Source organism: Lutra lutra, chromosome 2, assembly GCF_902655055.1.
Source record: "Lutra lutra chromosome 2, mLutLut1.2, whole genome shotgun sequence".
Taxonomy (NCBI): domain Eukaryota; kingdom Metazoa; phylum Chordata; class Mammalia; order Carnivora; family Mustelidae; genus Lutra; species Lutra lutra.
In genome coordinates, this window is record NC_062279.1 from 105,654,827 (window position 1) to 105,673,274 (window position 18,448).

The 18,448-nt window shown below is 36.5% G+C and overlaps 1 protein-coding gene across 2 annotated transcripts in view; it reads left to right on the forward strand.

Moving 5' to 3' along the window:
- The window catches only part of TET2 (tet methylcytosine dioxygenase 2), a 140,457-nt gene that overhangs the window by 103,683 nt on the left and 18,326 nt on the right, over positions 1-18,448 (forward strand). The window lies entirely within an intron of this gene.

Consider the following 18,448-nt stretch of genomic DNA (forward strand, 5'->3'; position numbering starts at 1 on the left):
CTTTGTCTTTTGGTTAGAGCATTTAGTCCATTTACATTTAAAGTGATAGTTAATAAGTATGTACTTAATGCCACTTTGTTAATGTTTCCTGGTGTTTTCCTAGTTCTTCTCTGTTCCTTTTTTCTTCTTTTGCTTTCTTCCCATGTGGTTTGATGGCTTTCTTTAATGTTATGCTTGGATTAGTTTCACTTTATTTTTTTGTATGTCTATTACAGGTTTTTCATTTGTGGTTACCATTGGGTTCATATAGAACATCTTGTGTATATAGCAGTCTATATTAGGTTGATGTCACTTAAATTTGAACACATAAAAGCACTAAATTCTTGTTCCCCTTCCATATTTTATGTATATGATGTCATATTTTACATCTTTTTATTTTATCACTTGACTAATTTTTGTAGAGACAATTGATTTTACTAGTTTTGTTTTCACCGCCACACTGACTTTATGAGCAATTCCTCAACTACCTTTACTATATGTTTGCTTTTACTTGTGAAATTCTGCCGTTCATAATTTTCTTCTAGTTATGGCCTTTTCTTTCCACTTAAAGAATTCCCTTTAGCCTCTTTTGTAAGGCTGGTTTAGTGGTGATGAACTACTTTATTGTTTGGGAAACTGTCTCTTCAATTCTGAGTGATAATCTTGCTGGGTAGTGTAGGTAGAGTATTCTTAATTGTAGGCTTTATCCTTTCAGTCCTTAGAATGTATCATGCCTGCAAAGTTTCTGCTAAAATATCCTCTCATAGCCTTATAGGGTTTTCTTTGTATGTAACTTTTCTCTTGCTACTTCTAAATTTTTCTCATTATAATTACTTTTTGCCTTCTTAGTTTTTATGTATCCTAGTATAGATATTCTTGGTTTCACCTTTTAGGCACTCTCTGTGCTTTCTGACCTGGATTCTGTCTCCTTCCCCAAACTTAGGGACGTTTACAGCTCTTATATTTTTCAGATACATTTTCTGCCCCCTTCTTTCTTATCCCTCTGGGATTCCTTACAACATGAATGTTATCATGCTTGATGATGTTGCAAAGGCTCTTAAGTTATTCTCATTTTTAAAATGCTTTTTCCTTTTTGCTATTCAGCTTGGTTGCTTTCCATCTCCTGCCTTCCAAATCACTGATCTGTTCTTCTGCACCCTTTAGTCTGCTGTAGATTCCCTCTAGGATATTTTTCATTTCAGCTACTGAATACTTCAGTATTTAATATGATTTGGTATGACTGGTTATTATTTTTTTTAAGATTTTTATTTATTTATTTGACAGAGAGAGGGATCACAGGTAGGCAGAGACGCAGGCAGAGAGAGAGGGGGAAGCAGGCTCCCTGTTGAGCAGAGAGCCCGATGTGGGGCTCGATTCCAGGACCCTGAGATCATGACCTGAGCCGAAGGCAGAGGCTTAACCCACTGAGCCACCCAGGTGCCCCATGACATGATTTTTTTATATTTTCTTTCTCTTTGGTGTTCTCACTGACTTCATCTGCCCTTTTTTCAAGTCCAATATCTATGACCATTACTTTGAATTTTTTATAAGGCATATTGCTTATGTTTCTGTTAACTCCTCATTAGTCTTCATGGAACAATTGATTTTTATGTATTCATCTTGTATTCTGCAAACTTACTGAACTAGTTTATTAGTGTTATTTTTTTTTCTCTTTTGGTAGATTTTTTAGGATTTACTACATACAAGACTGTGTCATCTACAAATAACGATAGTTTAATTTTTTCTTTTTGAATCTTGGTGCCTTTATTTTTTTCTTGCTTAATTTTCCTTGCTAGACCTTGTAGTAGCTATTGAATAAAATTGACAAAAGCAAACATTTTTGTCTTGTTCCTGATTTTAGGAAAAAACTCATTTTTTCACCATTAAGTATGATGCTACCTGTATATTTTATAGATGTTCTTTATCAGGTTGAGGTGGTTGTTTTTTTCTTTTTCCCTATTCTAGCTTGTTATTTTTATCATGAAAAGATGTTGGAATTTTTGCAAATACTTTTTCTGCTTCTAGTGAGGTGATCATGTAGTATATTACTTTGATTTTTGCATGTTGGCCCAACATTGCATTTCTGAGATAAATCATCCTTGGCTGTAATGTACAGATCTTTTGTATGTGCAGATCTGTTTGCTAGATCTTTATTGAGGATTCCTGCATTTATGTTAATAAAGGATATTGATATATTGCATTCTTGTCATCTCTTTGTTTTTGGTATTAGATTCATACCTCCTTCATAGAATCCATTGAAAAGTTTGCCTTCTATTTTTTGGAAGAATTTGTAATGGATAGGGGTTAATTCTTTATTTTTTTTAAAAATATTTTATATAGGGGCGCCTGGGTGGCTCAGTAGGTTAAGGCCTCTGCCTTCGGCTCAGGTCATGGTCCCAGGGTCCTGGGATCGAGCCCCGCACCGGGCTCTCTGCTTGGCGGGGAGCCTGCTTCCTCCTCTCTCTCTCTGCCTGCTTCTCTTCCTACTTGTGATCTCTGTCAAATAAATAAATAAAATCTTAAAAAATATATATTTTATATATTTATTTGAGAAAGCATGAGCAGTGGGGAGAGGAAGAAGTGGGGCTCAATCCCAGGACCTGGGATCATGACCTGAGCTGAAGGCAGACACTTAACCAACTGAGCCAGCCAGGCACTCCAGCGCTAATTCTTTAAATGTTTGGTGGAATTCGGCAGCAAAGTCATGTACTTCTGGGCTTATCTTTACTGGCAGTTTTTTGATTATTAACTCAATCTTTTATTAGTTATAGTTCTATTAATCTCTGTTTCTTTTTGAGTCAGTTTCAATAGTTCGTGTCTAAGCATCTGTCCATTTCTTCTAGCTGATACATCATTTTTATTGTATTCCCTTGTAATTTATAAGGTATGTTTTCTTTTTTAATGCCTAATTTTAATAGTTTAGGTCTTCTCTTTTCTCTGATTCCATGTATGTAGCTTTCTCAAGCTTGGATCCTTCCAAAGAACTTTAGATTCCTTTGATTTACTCTATTGTTTTTCTATTCTTTATTTCATTAATTTCCACTCTAATCTTTAGTATTTCCTTCATTTGTGTTGTGTTTGGTTTTCTCTTTTTTGAGATTTTTAAGGCAGAAGATTATTTTATTGGTTTGAGGACTTTCTAAATATAGGTCTGTAAAGCTATAAATTTTCTTCTAATACTGCATTAGATGCATCACATAAAGTCTTAATATTTTGATTTTTCATTTTCATTTATCAGAAAATATTTTCTAACGTCCCTTATGATTTTATTTCACCCATTATTTAGCAGTATGTTGCATATACATATTTATATTAATTACCCAAATTTGCTTCTGCCCCATTTATAATTTCATCCCATTGATTTTAAACATTTAAATTTAGATAGGCTTGTTTATGATAGGACATACAATCTGTCCTGGAGAATATTCCATGCACACTTGAAAATGCATTCTGCTGTTTGGCAGAGTGTTCTCTAGATATTGTTTAGCTCAGTTGATTTCCAGTGTTTTTCTTCCTTAATTGTTTCTAGTTGTTATATACATTATTGAAAGTGGATTATTAAATAATCTGCTTTTCCTTTTACTTCTGTCATTTTTTACTTTATGTATTTTGGTGCTCTATTTTTAGGCTCATATATATTTATAATTGTTACATCTTAAGGAGTGACCCTTTTATAAAAATGTACTTGTTTGAAAAAAAAATGTACTTCTCGTAATATTATCTTAAATCCTACTCTGTCTGATAGTAGTATTGCCATTGCAGTTCTCTTTTGATCACTGTTACATGATACATATTTTTCTGTCCACTTAGTTTCAGCCTATTTGTATTTTTAAAACTAAGTAATGTCTCTTAAAGATGACACATAGTTGAAATTTTAATCCATTTTCCAGTTTTTGCCTTTGAGTTGTATTATTTAAACCATATACAGTATATGTAATTACTGTTGAAGTAGGATTTATATCTGCCAATTTATTATTGGTTTCTGTATGCATTTCATTTCACTATTCTTCCCTTAAGGCATTATTTTGTATTCACTAGATGTTTTTTAGTGTACCATTTCCACTCCCTTGTCACTCTTTTACAATATTTCTTGGAGTTATAACAATCTAAATTAGAGTAATACCAATTTAATTATAATACTGTACAGAAACTTTATTACTATATAGTTGCATTCACTCCTTTTCCTTTGGGCTTTTATTGTCATACAGTTTTATGCATTGTATGTACATTAACAGATTTATAATTACTGCTTTACAGTTACCATTTTTATGCTTTTTTTTAATTTTTATTTTTTTAATTAACATATAATGTATTAATAGCCCCAGGGGTACAGGTCTGTGAATAATCAGGCTTCACACTTCACAGCACTCACCACAGTACATACCCTCTCCAATGTCCATAACCCAACCACCCTCTCCCTAACCCACTCCTCCTGGCAACCCTAGTTTCTTTTGTGAGATTAAGAGTTTCTTATGGTTTGTCTCCCTCCTGACCCCATCTTATTTCATTTTTCCTTCCCTACTCCCCAAACCCCATACATTGCCTCTCAAATTCTCATATCAGGGAGATCATTTGATAATTGTCTTTCTCTGATTGACTTATTTTGCTCAGCATAATACCCTCTAGTTCCATCCACGTCGTTGCAAAAGGCAAGATTTCATTTCTTTTGATGGCTGCATAGTATTCCATTGTGTATATATAACACATCTTCTTTATCCATTCATCTGGTGACAGACATCTAGGTTCTTTCCATAGTTTGGCTATTGTGGACATTGCTACTATAAACATTCGGGTGCACATGCCTCTTTGGATCACTACCTTTGTAGCTTTAGGGTAAATACCCAGTAGTGTGATTGCTGGGTCATTGGGTAGCTCTATTTTCAACTTTTTGAGGAACCTCCATGCTGTTTTCCAGAGTGGCTAGAGGGTTCCCCACTCTCCATCTGTTGTTTTCTGACTTGTTAATTTTAACCATTCTGACTGGTGTGAAGTGGTATCTCATTGTGGTTTTGATTTGTATTTCCCTGATGCCGAGTAATGTGGAGCACTTTTTCATGTGTCCGTTGGCCATCTGGATGTCTTCTTTGCAGAAATGTCTGTTCATGTCCTCTGCCTATTCCTTGATTGGATTATTTGTTCTTTGGGTGTTGAGTTTGAGAAGTTCTTTATAGATTTTGGATACTAGCCCTTTGTCTGATATGTCATTTGCAAATATCTTCTCCCATTCTGTCAGTTGTCTTTTGGTTTTGTTGACTGTTTCCTTTGCTGTGCAAAAGCTTTTGATCTCGATGAAGTCCCAATAGTTCATTTTTGCCCTTGCTTCCCTTGCCTTTGGCGATGTTTCTAGGAAGGAGTTGCTGTGGCTGATGTCAAAGAGGTTACTGCCTGTGTTCTCCTCAAACACTTTGATGGATTCCTTTCTCACATTGAGGTCTTTCATCCATTTGGAGTCTATTTTTGTATGTGGTGTAAGGAAATGGTCCAGTTTCATTTTTCTGCATGTGGCTGTCCCAATTTTCCCAACACCATTTGTTGAAGATACTGTCTTTTTTCGATTGAGCATTCTTTTCTGCTTCGTCAAAGATTAGTTGACCATAGATTTGAGGGTATATTTCTGAGCTCCCTGTTCTCTTCCATTGATCTATGTGTCTGTTTGTGTGCCAGTAGCATCCTGTCTTGATGATGACAGCTTTGTAATAGAGCTTGAAGTCGGGATTGGGATGCCACCAACTCTTGCTTTCTTTTTCAACATTCCTTTGGCTATTCGAGGTCTTTTCTGGTTCCATATAAGTTTTGGGATTATTTCTTCCATTTCCTTGAAAAACATTGATGGTATTTTGATAAGGATTGCATTAAGCGTGTAGATTGCTTTAGGTAGCATAGATATTTTCACAATATTTGTGCTTCCAATCCATGAGCATGGAATGCTTTTCCATTTCTTTGTGTCTTCCTACATTTCTTTCATGAGTACTTTCTAGTTTTCTGAGTACAAATTCTTTGCTTCTTTGGTTAGGTTTATTCCTAGGTATCTTATGGTTTTGGGTGCTATTGCAAATGGGTCAACTCCTTAATTTCTCTTTCTTCTGTCTTGTTGGTTTGTAGAAATGCAACTGATGTCTGCATTGATTTTATATCCTGACACTTTACAGAATTCCTGTACAAGTTCAAGCAGTTTTGGAGTGGAGTCTTTTGGGTTTTCCACACAAAGTATCATATCATCTGCAAAGAGTGAGAGTTTGACTTCATCTATGCCAATTTGAATGCCTTTTATTTCTTTTTGTTGTCTGATTGCTGAGGCTAGGACTTCTAGTACTATGTTGAATTGCAGTGGTGATAGCGGACATCCCTGCTGTGTTCCTGACCTTAGGGGAAAAGCTGTCAGTTTTTCTCCATTGAGAATGATATTTGCTGTGGGTTTTTCATAGATGGCTTTGAGATATTGAGATAATGTGCCCTCTATCCCTACACTGTGAAGAGTCTTGATCAAGAAAGGATGCTGTACTTTGTCAAATGCTTTTTCAACATCTATTGAGAGTATTGTATGGTTCTTGTTCTTTCTTTTATTGTATTCTATCACATTGATTGATTTGTGGATGTTGAACCAACCGTGGAGCCCAGGAATAAATCCCACTTGGTCGTGGTGAATAATCCTTTTAATGTACCATTGGATCCTACTGGCATTTTTACATCTGTGCTCATCAAGGATATTGGTCTATAATTCTCTTTTCTGATGGGGTCTTTTTCTGTTTTGGGGATGAAGGTAATGTTGGCCTCATAAAATGAGTTTGGACGTTTTCCTTCCATTTCTAATTCTAAAACAGTTTCAGGAGAAATGGAGTTAATTCTTCTTTAAATGCTTAGTAGAATTCCCCTAGGAAGCCATCTGGCTCTGGGCTCCTGTTTTTTGGGAAATTTTTTTTTTTTTTTAAAGATTTTATTTATTTATTTATTTGTCAGAGAGAGAGAGGGAGAGAGAGCAAGCACAGGCAGACAGAATGGCAGGCAGAGGCAGAGGGAGAAGCAGGCTCCCTGATGAGCAAGGAGCCCGATGTGGGACTCGATCCCAGGACGCTGGGATCATGACCTGAGCTGAAGGCAGCTGCTTAACCAACTGAGCCACCCAGGCATCCCTTGGGAAATTTTTGATGACTGCTTTAATCTCCTTACAGTTATGGGTCTGTTCAGGTTTTTTATTTCTTCCTGGCTCAGTTTTGGTAGTTTATACAATCTCTAGGAATGCATCCATTTCTTCCAGATTGTCAAATTTGCTGGTATATCATTGCTTATAATATGTTCTTATAATTGTTTGTATTTCTTTGGTGTTGGTTGTGATCTCTCCTCTTTCATTCATGATTTAATTAATTTGGGTCCTTACTCTTTTCTTTTTGATAAGTCTGGCAAGGGGTTATCAGTTATTCTTTCAAAGAACCACCTCCTAGTTTCATTGATTTGTTCTACTGTTTCTTTGGTTTCCATTTCATTGATTTCTGCTCAGATCTTTATTATTTCTCTTCTCCTGCTGGGTTTAAGCTTTCTTTGCTGTTCTTTCTCCAGCCTCTTTAGGTATAGGGTTAGGTTGTATTTGAGAACTTTCTTGTTTCTTGACAAAGGCTTGTATCACTATATATTTTCCTCTCAGGACTGCCTCTGCTCTGTCCCATAGATTTTGAACAGTTGTGTTTTCATTTTCATTTGTTTCCATGAATTTTTTGAATTCTTCTTTAATTTCCTGTTTGACCCATTCATTCTTTAGTAGGATGCTCTTTAGTCTCCATGTATTTGGGTTCTTTCCAACTTTCCTCCTGTGCTTGAGTTCTAGTTTCATAGCAGTGTGATCTGAAAATATGCAGGGAATGATCCCAATCTTTTGGAACTGGTTGAGACCTGATTTGTGACCCAGGATGTGATCTATTCTGGAGAATGTACCATGTGCACTAGAGAAGAATGTTAATTCTCTTGCTTTGGGATGGAATATATCTATGATGTCCATCTGGTCCAGTGTGTCATTTAAGGCCTTTATTTCCTTGCTCTTTTGCTTGGATGATCTGTCCATTTCTGAGGGGGGTGTTAAAGTCCTCTATTATTATATGTGCTGCCGAAGCAAGCACTAAATTCCTCTATTATTATTGTATTATTGTCAATGTGTTTCTCTGATTTTTTTTTATTAATTGGTTTATATAGTTGGCTGTTCCCATGTTAGGGGCATAGATATTGAAAATTGTTAGCTCTTCTTGTTGGACAGACCCTTATGTATGATATAGTGTCCTTCCTCATCTCTTATTATAGTCTTTGGCTTAAAATCTAATTGGTCTGATATAGGGATTGCCACCCCAGCTTTCTTTTGATGTCCGTTAGCATGGTAAATTGTTTTCCACCCCCTCACTTTATTTTTTTTTTAAAGATTTTATTTATTTATTTGACAGACAGATCACAAGTAGGCAGAGAGGCAGGCAGAGAGAAAGGAAGGGAAGCAGGCTCCCCGCTGAGCAGAGAGCCCGATGTGGGGCTCGATCCCAGGACCCTGGGATCATGACCTGAGCCAAAGGCAGCGGCTTTAACCCACTGAGCCACCCAGGCGCCCCTCCACCCCCTCACTTTAAATCTGGAGGTGTCTTTGGGTCTATAATGAGTCTTGTAGACAGCATATTGATTTTGGGGGGGTGGGGGATTTTTTTTTTTTTATCCATTCTGATACCCTGTGTCTTTTGATTGGGGCATTTAGCCCATTTACATTCAGAGTAACTATTGAAAGATGTGAATTTAGTGCCATTGTATTGCCTGTAAGGTGACTGTTACTGTATATTGTCTTTGTTCCCTTCTGGTCTACTACTTTTAGGGTCTCTCTTTGCTTAGAGGACCCCTTTCAATATTTTCTGTAGAGCTGGTTTGTTGTTTACAAATTCTTTCAGTTTTTGTTTGTCCTGGAAGCTTTTTATCTCTCCTCCTATTTTCAATGATAGCCTAGCTGGATATAGTCTTCTTGGCTGCATGTTTTTCTCATTTCCTGCTCTGATTATATTACGCCAGTTCTTTCTGTCCTGCCAGGCCTCTGTGGATAAGTCTGCTGCCAATCTAATATTTTTTACCATTGTATGTTACAGACTTCTTGTCCAGGGCTGCTTTCAGGATTTTCTCTTTGTCACTAAGACATGTAAGTTTAACTATTAGATGACAGGGTGTGGACTTACTATTGATTTTGAGGTGGATTCTCTGTGCCTCCTGTATTTTGATGCTTGTTCCCTTTGCCATATTAGGGAAATTCTCTACAATAATTCTCTCCAATATACCTTTGCCCCCCTCTCTCTTTCTTCTTCTTCTGGCATCCCAGTTATTCTAATATTGTTTCATCTTATGGTATCATTTATCTCTCAGATTCTCCCCTCATGGTCCAGTAGTTGTTTGCTTCTCCTTTGCTCAGCTTCCTTATTCTCCATCATCTGGTCTTTTGTTTCACTAATTCTCTCTTCTGCCTCATTTATCCTAGCTGTAAGAGCCTCCATTTTTTACTGCACCTCATTGATAGCTTTTTTAAATTTCAGCTTGGTTAGATTTTAGTTCTTTTATTTCTCCACAAAGGCCTTTTATTTCTCCAGACAGGTTTTCTCTAATATCTACCATGCCTTTTTTGAGCCCAGCTAGCACCTTGAGAATCATCATTCTAAACTCTAGATCTGATATATTACCAATGTCCATATTGGTTAGGTCCCTAGCCTCTGGTACTGCCTCTTGTTGTTTTTTGTTTGTTTGTTTGTTTGTTTTTGTTTTGTTTTGTTTTGTGGTGAGTTTTTCCACCTTGTCATTTATCCAGATAGGAATATATGAACAAGAGATGGGGCGCTTGGGTGGCTCGAGTGGGTTAAGCCTCTGCCTTCCACTCAGGTCATGATCCCAGGGTCCTGGGATTGAGTCCCACATCAGGCTCTCTGCTCAGCCAGTCACCTGCTTACCCCCCTCTCTTTGTCTGCCTCTCTGCCTGCTTGTGATCTCTCTCTCTGTCAAATAAATAAATAAAATCTTAAAAAAAAAAAAAAAGAATATATGAATGAGAGAATAAAATACTAAGAGGGTGACAAGCCCCCAGAAAAATGTGTGTTAACCAAATCAGAAGAGACCCCAGGTTGGGGGGGAAGAAAGAGGATAAAAAGAAGTTCAAACAGGAATTTTTTTTTAAAAATTTAAAAAATATATATATTAGACTGGTAAATAGAACAGAGCCGCCCACTTGATTTTGGGTGTATTTTAGTCTCTTAGAAGAAACTACCTCCTAAAATTTTTAAAGAAAGCAAAACTTATGTGTACACAAAAATAAGGGTGAACATGATGAAGGCATGCAATATGACTGTAAAAATGAAAATTTTAAAAAAATTCTAAAAAAGGAGTTGATAAGTTGGTTGGGAAAAGAAAGAAAAAGAAAGTGGAGATAATTTGCTTAGGCTGGAGACTAGAACAAAGCCCTGTGCTAGATTTAGGGTATATTTTGATCTATTAAAAGAAGTTGTCCCCAACCTTTTTTAGAAGAAAAAACCTTATATGTATACAAAAAATAAAATTAGATACAATGAAGGATAAGATATGACTATATTAATGAAGGTTTAAAAAGATTTTTTTTTAAAGATTTTATTTATTTGACAGAGAGAGAGAGATCACAAGTAGGCAGAGAGGCAGGCAGAGAGAGAGGGGGAAGCAGGCTCCCCGCTGAGCAGAGAGCCCGATGCGGGGCTCGATCCCAGGACCCTGAGATCATGACCCTGAGCCGAAGGCAGAGGCTTAACCCACTGAGCCACCCAGGTGCCCCTAAAAAGATTTTTTAAAGTATTGTTAAGATAAACTAGTTTAAAAAACATTAAAAGAGGAAAGAGTAAAAGTTAAAAAATTAAGAAAAAAAATTTTTTTAATTAATTAACTTTGCAAGACTAAAGAATCATGGGGAGAAAGCCATGAATTCCATGCTTTGCTTTCCCCTCCTCTGGAATTCCACTGTTCTCCTTGATCAGTGAGCTTGGTCTTGCCTGGATGTTCTTGCTGATCTTCTGGGCAAGGGGCCTGTTGTAGTGATTCTCAAGTGTCTTTGCCCGAGGCAGAATTGCACTGCTCTTGCCAGGGGCCAAGCCATGTAATCTGCTCAGGTTTGCTCTCCAGAGCTTTTGTTCCCTGAACACTTTCCATAGAGCTCTAGAGGATGGGAATGAAAATGGCGGCCTCCCAATCTCCAGCCCAGAGAAGCCGAGAGCACAGGGCCCCATTCTGTAGTGCACCCTTGGAGAAAAGCGCTCAATCACTCCCATCTCCTTGTTCTCCAGTCGCATTCTGAGCTCACCCGGCCTGTGACCAAACGTTTCTGTCTCTGGCACACAGCCCCTTTTGGAGTCTCCAAACCAAGCAGATTCCTTCTGCTCTTCCAGTGGGTCTCCCCGGATCTGCCACTTGTGTGGTCCCTGCTCAAAGAGCATGGCCTGACTGTGCCTCGGATCACAGTTTAAGGTAACCCCAAGCTGAGAGCTCACTCCTCGGCTCCGTCTCTGTAGCTGGTTTCATCGCTCCAATGCCGGGAAGCTCTGCTACACTCAGACACCCCCGATTCCTCTGTGACCCTGCAGAACCTGAGACCTATGAGCGCTCTCCCTGTGAGAGCTCCACCCCTGCTGAGCCTGTGGAGCAATGTCCCTCAGTGGAGCAGACTTTTAAAAGTTATGATTTTGTGCTCTGCTGCTCTGCCACTTGCTGGGAGCCAGCCCTTCCCCCACAGTCTGTCTTCCCGTGGCTTCGGATTCACTTCTCCCCACATCTTACCTTTCAGAAAGTGGTTGATTTTCTGTTTCTAGAATTGCTGCCCTTCTTCTCTTCAATCTCCTGTTGGATTTGTAGGTGTTTAGGATTGTTCGGTTTGATAACTATCTAACTGAACTCCTGCGACCTGATGTCATCTCGGTCTGCTACTCCTCCACCATCTTGACTCCTCCTTCAAGTGTCAGTCTACAGTTGCCTTTAAATCAGATATAAAGAGTTAAAAACAATACACATATAAGGTCTTTTTGTTTAACTATGTATTTACTTTTACTGGTGTTCATCTTTTCATATGGATTCGAGTTACTGTCCAGCATCCTTTTCTCTCAGTCTGAAGGACTTCATTTTAGTATTTATTATAGAGCAGGCCCAAAACAATAAACACTCTCAGATTATTTATCAAGACATACCTTAGTTTATTATTCACTCTTAAAGCATAGTTTTACTAAATACAGAATTTCTTAGTTGACAGTCTTATTCTGGCAACATTTAAGTATGCCATACTAATACCTTCTGGCCTCCATTGTGTCTTATGCATCCTCAGCTGTTAATCTTACTGAAAAGAGTTCTTTGCTGCTTTCAAGATTCTTTCTCTTTGGCTGTCTGTTATAATTTCTCTAGGTGTGGAACACCTTTTTATGCTACTGGGAGTTATCTGAGCTTCTTGAATGTTGTTCATCAAATTTGAGGAGTTTGGGCTTCATACTCTCTTACTCTCCCTCCTTTACTTTGGGGATGCTCATTATGAACATGTTGGTATGTTTGACATTATCCCCACAGGTCTCCGAGGTTGTGTTATTTTTTTCTTCATTCTTTTTTCTTTCTGTTTCTTGGAATGGATGATCTCAATTGACTTCAACTTCTCTCTCCACTGCTTTTTCTGTCCCTTCCTCTAATCTACCATTGAATCCTTGTAATGGAGTTTTTTTTTATTTCAGTGATTTTTACTTGTTAGTTTCAGAATTGCCACTTGTTTTATTATTATGGTTTCTACTTCTTTCATCTCATCTATTTGAGAAGACATTGTTTTCATACTTTTAGTTCTTTAAGCATGACTTCCTTCAGTTCTTTAAACATACTTGAAATCATAACTCAAAGTCTTTGTTTAGTAGTCTGACACCTGGACTTCCTCACTGACAGCTTTCTTCCTGTGTATTAACCATACTTTGTTTTCTTGTATATTTTATAATTGTTAGAATTATATAGTTAGTTACAAGGCTAGATTCTCTGCCCTACCCAGGATTTGTTATTGCTACTGGTATTGTTTGTTAGTTTAAAATTCTAAACTATTTCAGTAAAATCTATATTTTTCTCATGAGCAGTTGTAGAAGTCTGTGCTTGGTTAGCTTAGTGGTCACCTAATGATTATATACAGATCCTTACTTAAAATCAATAAGTCTCCCAGTCTTGGGCAAAGGATCTCTGTACGTATATTAGGGCATGCCTTCAACAGTCAGCGAGGCAATTAACAATTCTGTCTTACCCCTTTAATCCCTGCTTGTGCAGAGCTTCAAAGTTAGCCAGTTTAGAGTTTATGTCTTTTGTGAGTGAGCATACAGCCTTAGGTATGTACATGGCTCTCTGGATTCCCAGGCACATGTCAGAACTTTTTAAAGCTTCCTACAGACATCTTATTTCCCATCTTTTAATTTTAAGCTTTTGAATAGCCTTTTTTTTTTTTTAATAGCCACCTGTTAACTGCTACCTCAGGCAGCCACTGTGATTAACAGTTAACACCTCCTGACTCCAAGTCAGGTAAATGAAGACAGCTTTGTTAGTAGGGTCTTGTAGAGAACTATCAAATAGGTAAAATAATGATACTTTTCTGGGAATGGAGCGTTAAAGGATATCTAGCCTAATTCTTCCCCTTCCAGTGGTCCCCAGGTTGCTGATTTTTACTGTAAATGTGGGTTGTTGGTTTTGAAAGCTGTCGTAGAGTTCTGGGAACAGTGGGAATAGGGCAAATGAAAACACTATGAAGCTTACTCTTCTTATTGAAATTCCATTGCTTTTCTTGAATAAATATTCCCTGGAATGCTGCAAGTTGTTGTTAATTTGCAAGTTTCTGAAAAATTAATTTTGACAGTATTTACCAGTCAGTATTCTCAGTGCTTTTATGGAGGAGTGAAATTTCAGAGATCCTTATTCTGCCATTTTTGCTGACATCTCTAAAATGATAATTTCTAATTATAACATTCCTTCTGCATTTATTAGCAGGAGTTCTTTAAAGAATTTTTTCTTATAAACTGATTGCCATTAAATATAGTTTGTAAGCAAATTAATAGATAAATATATGGTACATATCTTTAGTTGTGAAATTTGAGGATGGGGATTTGGTGTCTTAGTAATTACCCAAAATGACCAATTCGTCAGTTCTTTCTTTTTGGTATCATTATCAACTTGTGAGTTTTAACCTATTTCCTTTTGATGAGAAGTGCTTTTAGAGGTCACTCTTTGTGCCCAGATATATTCATTACCACTTAGATATTGTTACTTTATGACATTTTCAGTGGCAGATACAGTAATTATTTTTTACAAAGAGTGATTTGGGGCTATTAAATCATGAGTTTATATTGTTATTTCCTTCTTGTAATTAAGGTTACAGGATATCCACTTACCTTTTATACTTATCTTACATTGAAATTTTTTTGACATTAACAATAACTTCTTCATGTCACAATATACATAAATAATTTCAAAATACTACTCCTAAGATTGTGATGTTCACTGAGGTTAGAACAGCAATATATGAACAAAACAATTTTAACAAAAAGAAAATATTTTTAAAGTACCAAACATAAGTCACAGAGCTGAAGAATAACTAAGCTAAAAAATCTACTAAAGGGGTTCAAGTGAATGAAAAAGAGTGAAGCTAGCTTAAGGAATTTATGGGATACCCTAAGAGGACCAATATACACAATATAAAGGTCCTAGAAGGAAACAAAAGAGAGAGGTGCAGAAAGCTTATTCAAGAAATAACAACAAAAAAAACTCTTGAAACAAATATACCAAAATTTATGGACTATAACAAAAGCAGTTTTAAAAGACTTCATAATAATAAATATCAACATTAAAAAAAAGAAATTTTTCAAATAAACAACCTAACTTTGCACCTCAGGGAACCTAATGAACAACAAAGCCCAAAGTTAGCAGAAGGAAGGAAATAACAAGAATCAGAGTGGAAATAAATGAAATAGAAACTAAAAACACAATAGAAGAGATGAATGAAACTAAGTTACTTTTTTGAAAATATAAACAAAAAAGTAAACTTTTTTACCAAGAAAAAAGGAGGGCCTCAAAGAAATACAACTACAAATGAAAGAGAAGGCATTTCAACAGGTACCACACAAATACAAAATGTTATAAACAAATACTATAAACGATTCATCCACAGGTTGAACAACCTAGAGAAAGTGGCTAAATTCCTAGACACATTCAACTTACCAAGACTGAATCATGAAGAAATAGAAAATCTGAATAGACCAAATTACTAGTAAGGAGTTCGAGTCAGTAATCAAAAATCTCCCAACAAAGAAAAGCCTGGGATCAGATGGCTTTAGTGGTTATTTCTACCAAACATCTGAAGATGGGTCAGCAATCCTTCTCAAACTCTTTCGAAAACTTGAAGAAAAGGAATTACTTCCAAACTCATTTTACAAGCCCAGCGTTATAGTGATATCAAAACCAGACAGACACTACAAAAAAAAATTATCTGCCAGTATCCCTGATGAAAAGTTAAATGCAAAAACTTTCAACATAGTATTAGCAAACCAAGCCCAATAGTACATTAAAAGGAGCATATACTATGATCAAGTGGGATTTACTCCACAGTTGTAAGAATAGTTCAATATTCCCAATCAATGCAATATTCCACATGAACAAAATTAAGCATAAAAATGTTATGATCATTCATGAAGTCCAGAAAAACGTATATGACAAAGTTCAACATCTTTCCATAATAAAAACTGAGTATAGAAGGAAAGTACCTCAACATAATAAAGGCCATATATGAGTAAACCACAGCTAACATCATTCTCAGTGATGAACAGCTCTCTAAGATCAAGAACAATACAAAAAAAGGCCTACTTTCAAAACTTTCATTCAATATGTTATTTGAAATACTAGATAGAACAATCAGGCAAGAAAATAAAATAAAGGGGATCCAAATCAGAAAGGAAAAAAGAAAAGCTATCACTATTTGCAGATAACTTATATACAGAAAATTCTAAAGACTCCAAAAAGTGTTAGAACTAATAAACAAATTCAGTAAAGTTGCAGGATAAATCCATATACAAAAATTGGTTGTGTTTCTATATACTAACAGTGAACTAACAGAGAAAGTAAGGAAATAATCCCATTTGCAAAAGAAACAAAATACCTGGGAATAAATTTAAGCAAGGAGATGAAAAATCCATATACTGAAAACCACAAAAGATTGATGTCTCAAAAAAAGACTGATGAAAGAAAAAAAGACACAAATAATTGTAAAGATGGTCTATGTTCATGGACTGGAAGAATCAATATTGTAAAGATTCCCACAGTACCCAAAGCAATCTGCAAATTCATTGTAATCCCTATCAAAATTCCAATGGCATTTTTCATGCTAATAGAAAAAAATAATCTTAAATTTATATGGAGTTACAAATGACCCCAATAGTGAAAGCAGTCTTGAGAACGAAAAACAAAGTTAGAGTCATCATATTTCCTGATTTCAAACTATATCACAAAGCTATAGTAATTAAAACAATATGGTACTGACGACAAAACAGACAGATTAATGGAGCAAAATGCAGAACCAACAAATACATGTATGCAAATATGGTAAAAAAAATTTTTAATAACCAAAATGGTACAATGGGGGAAGGATCATTTCTTCAATAAATGTATTGAGAAAAGGAGGGATCATACTTATAAGAATGAAACCAGGCCTCTCTTACACTATACACAAAACTCAAAGTGGACCTAAGTTTTGAACACAAAACCTGAAACTAAAACTCCCAGAAAAAACATAGGGGTAAACTTCTTGGAATTGATCTTAACAATGGTTTTTTTGATTGTGTTTTTTTTGTTTTTGTTTCTGTTTTTTTTTTTTGGTTTTTTTTTTTTTTTTGCATTCCAAAAGCAAAGGCACCAAAAGCAAAATAAGTAGGACTACAGCAAACCAAAAACTGAACAGTAGAGGAAACCATCAACAAAATGAAGAGGCAATCTACTGAATTGGAGAAAATATTTGCAAATAATGTATCTAAAAGAGGTTAATATCCCAAATACACAAGAAATCTATAAAACTCAATAGAAAAAAAAAATTGGGTAAACGGCCTAAGCAGACATTTTTATAGAGAATGCATGCAGATGGCAAACAGGTACATGAAAAGGTGTTCAACACCACTAATCATTGAGGAAATATAAATCAAAACCACGGTTGAGATATCTCCTATCACCTGACCCTGTTAGGTTATCTAATACCAAAAAGACGAGAATGTTAACACGAAAGTGGAGAAAAGAAAAATCCTATTAGAGCGTAAACTGTTACAACTGCTATGGAAAATAGTATAGAGATTCCTCAAAAAGTTACTAATAGAACTTCCATATGACCCAGCAATCCCACTTCTAAGTATATATCCAAAGGAAATGAAATCATTATCTCAGAGATTTTTGCACTTCAGTGTTCATTGCAGCATTATTCATGATAACCAAGGTGTAAAGACAACCTACGTGTCCACCAGTGGTGAGTGGATAAAGAAAATGTATTGTGGAAGGAGAGGAGGAAAAAGTTGTTGTTCAGCCTAAAAAGGGAGGGGGAATCTTGTCATTTGTAACAACATGGATGAACCTAGAGGACACTGTGCTAAGTGAAATAAGCCAGACAGAGAAAGACAAATACTGCATGATTCCACTTTTACGTGGAATCAAAAAAAGAAACAAAAAAGTTGAACTCTGAAACAGTAGAGAAGGGATTGTGAGGGCACCTGAGTGGTCAGTCCGTTGAGCATCCGACTCTTGGTTTCTGTCAGGTTATGATCTCACGGGTCATGAAATTGAACCCCACATGGGGCTCTGCACACTCACCATGAAGTCCACTTGGGATTGTTTCCCTCTTCCTCTCCCTACCTCCTGCCCCTCCCCCAACTTGTGTGCTCTCTCTCTTGCTCTCCCTCTCCAATAAATAAATCTTTAAAAAATAACTTAAAAAATAAGGTGGTTGGGAGGCTTGGGGGTAAGGGAAATAGGGAAAGGTTTATAGAAGTGTACAATCTTGTATGTGCTGTGGTGAGTGCTGTGAAGTGTGTAAACCTGGCGATTCACAGACCTGTACCCCTGGGGCTAATAATACATTATATGTTTACAAAAAAAATTTTTTTAAAAAGTGTACAATCTTTCATTATAAAATGAATAAGGAGGGGGTGCCTGGGTGGCTCAGTGGGTTAAAGCCTCTGCTTTCAGCTTAGGTCATGATCCCAGGGTCCTGGGATCGAACCTCGCATCAGACTCTCTGCTCAGCAAGGAGTTTGCTTCCTCCTCTCTCTCTGCCTGTTTCCTTGCCTACTTGTGATCTCCATCTGTCAAATAAATAAATAAAATCTTTTTTAAAAAAATAAAATAAAATAAAATGAATAAGGAGGGATGCCTGGGTGGCTCTGTCATTAAGCATCTCCCTTCAGCTCAGGTCATGATCCCAGGGTCC